We start from the raw sequence: 2,904 nt of genomic DNA, 5'->3' as shown, positions 1-2,904 counted from the left end.
CTGAAGGTTCCATACACCTGAGCCAACCGCGCCACCCTCAGCCCCCGCCGGCTACGCTCCATCCCTCTCCCTGGCATCCTAGCGCTGGGAAAGAACAGATTGTCAAGCCTGTATTCTATGTCTTGTTCTGATAGGAGCATTTGTATTTGTATTTTAAAAGCCCCCAAATGAAAAGTAATTGAGGTGAAGAGTTTCTCTTATGTACAAACAAGATTGGCAAAGCACTGCTAATGGTTCAAGCTGCGGATGATGGGTACAGAAGGTTCGTTAAATTGTTCTCTCCACTTTAAAAACGAACAAGAAAGCCTAGAGCCACATCAGTGTCTTTTAACAGCTGACCGCAGAATTTCTCTTTGGAAGATATTTATCTTTGTTAGGAAATACCTTGATACATTTCTTGGGTGGAGGATGGGCTCCAGGTCACAAAAGATTCGTCTGACGCTCACCAGCTCTGTCTGAGAGAGGTGAGGGAAGAGTCCGGTGTGCTCCAGACAGGAAGGGAGGGGGAATTGCTGGAGAGAGAGCCTGCGTGACCTGGGGAGGGGGGTGAAAGGCTGAGAAGCCCCCAATTAAAAATAAGTGAAGAGCATCCAGGATACTGGATGTTGCTTTGAAAGCTGCTGCCCTTCTTTAACACCATCCCTCCTGTCTCCTCGGCCCCATCTACAATGAAGCCATGAACACTTGCTAAGAGGCAAGGAGGACTGGAGGAATGGAACTTCTGGAAAAGGGCTGAGTTCCATTTCTGGGTCATTGTGTTGTGGGACCAGCCAGAATTCTTGGATCAAGATCTGACATCACAGGAGACCCTGGGGATAAAAGTCCCATTCCCATGACAACTCACAGCCATTTAGGGAAAGCTTTTGGGTATCCACAGGGCATAGGGTTGTTTTCATTTAATAACAGTTTTATTGAGACTTAATTTACATACTCTACCATTTACTGATTTGTTACTGTACAACTCAACACCTTCTAGTATATTCACAGAGTTGTGCAACCATCACCACAATCAATTTTAGAACATTTCCATTGCTTCAAAAAGAAACCCTGTCCTGCTAACCAACCCCTCAAACCCCTGTCGGCTCCTTCCCAAGCCCTAGGCTTTGCCTATTCTGAACATTTCGGCCAGTGTTGCTTAGTGGTTGAGTGTCAACCTGTGATCCAGGAGGTCATGGTACGATTTCTAGTCAGTGCCCATACCCAGGTTGTGGGCTTGATCCCCAGTGTGGGGCTTGCAGGAGGCAGCAGAACAATGATTCTCTCTCATCATTGATGCTTCTCTCCCTCCTCTCTTCCTCTCTGAAATCAATACAAATATATTTAAATTGGATCAGACAATATGTGGTCTTTTGTGACTGGATTCTTTCACTTAGCATAATATTTTCGAGGTTCATCCACGTTGTAGCATGTATCAGTACTTCATTTCTTTTTATTGCCAAATAATATTTCACAGCATGGATATACCACCTTTTGTTTATCCATATATCAGTTTATGGATGTGTTATTGTTTCCACTTTAGGCTACTATAAATAATGCTGCTATGAACACTCATGGACAAGTCTTTGTGTGGACATAGGTCTTCATTTCTCTTGATGCCCCATTTGGAGGCATCAAGGGAGAGTGAAATGACTGGGTGTCAGATGGTGACTTTATGTGTAATGTTTTGAGGGACTGCCAGATTGCAAATCCACTTCCGAAGTAGCTACCCCATTTTACATTCCCACCAGTAGTGCACAAGGGTTGCAATTTCTCCACACCCCGGACAACACTTATTATCTGTGGTTTGTATTATAGCCATCCTGGTGGGTGTGACATAGCTCACTGTGATTTTTATTTCCCTTAGGATCAATGTTGAGCTTCTTTTTATGTGCTTATTGGCCACTTATATATCTTCTTTTGATAAATGTCTATTCAGGTCCTTTGCCCATTTTTAATTGAGAAGGGGTGAGAATATAGATTGTTCAGTAACAACACTGACTCAAGCAACACTGATTGACTATATTGTAAAAAGTTAAAAGGCAAACTGAGGAAAATACTGACAACAAAAATATATAAAGGGTTACTATGTTCATAAGTTTTATAAGTCAATAAAAGATACATTAAGTCCCTCAAAGAAATAAAAGAGATACATCAAGTCCCAGAAGAGAAAAACACCGATAATCAATTGTTTAACTCTTGCTGGCAATCAAAGAGTCAAATCAGAACACTGTTGCCACTAACAAATTAGCGAACATTTATTTAAAACCCTAATATCCAGTGCTGGTTGGAAGAGCTCCTTTTAATAATAGCAAATTACTCTGGCAGCCTCCTCTCATTTGCATCCCTTCCCCCTTGTAAATTGGGTTCAAGCATCCCCTTTAGCTGATGCAGAAACTGAGATACAGAAACTCCCCCAAAGTATTGTCCCGCCGCAGTTGTGTAAACCTGCTGGAGGCAGTTTGGAAACATGTCAGTAGCTAATCAAACGTTCGTTCCTGTCGCCCAGGAATTGGACTTCCAGGAACCCATGCGAAGGAACCAGCCAGAGGAGCCATGCTGCTCCCTGCAGCGCGTGGGAAAGGACAGCGCATCCTTTCGGATGTGGGGCCCAGGTTGCGTCACAATGTGCGTTTGTCGAGGGGAATGTCGACCGAAGTTAGCTCCTAATATAACCCGAAGTGATATAGCGGATCGTAATAGACGTGATTTCTGTGCGTGGTGGGGTTGCGGTTTTGCTTTCTTCATTGTCCTTTTCTGTTTGTTTTGTTTTGAACAATCCGCGCTCATTACTTTTACGATCAGAAACAAATGCTGTGTGTGGCCTTTCAGTCTGCGGTGTGTGCGTTTGATGCTGAGTTTCCAGGAGTCCCGTCGGCTCGGCCCCGCCCCCACCCCGACCGCAGCACGAGTTCGAGCCCCCGCCGG

The 2,904-nt window shown here is 44.4% G+C and overlaps 1 protein-coding gene across 1 annotated transcript in view; it reads left to right on the top strand.

Annotated features, from left to right (window-relative positions):
- ATP6V1B1 (ATPase, H+ transporting, lysosomal 56/58kDa, V1 subunit B1) overlaps positions 1-188 on the top strand; it is a 26,060-nt gene extending 25,872 nt beyond the window's left edge. Inside the window, exon 15 of the mRNA XM_015571475.1 lies at positions 7-188. The gene's annotated coding sequence lies outside the window, so the exon portion shown is untranslated. The remainder of the gene's footprint in view (positions 1-6) is intronic.
- Positions 189-2,904: the final 2,716 nt, after the last annotated feature.

The sequence above is a fragment of the Myotis davidii genome, unplaced genomic scaffold (genome assembly GCF_000327345.1).
Source record: "Myotis davidii unplaced genomic scaffold, ASM32734v1 scaffold247, whole genome shotgun sequence".
NCBI lineage: Eukaryota > Metazoa > Chordata > Mammalia > Chiroptera > Vespertilionidae > Myotis > Myotis davidii.
The sequence above is the reverse complement of the archived record's forward strand: the minus strand, read 5'-3'. Positions and strand labels throughout refer to the sequence as shown.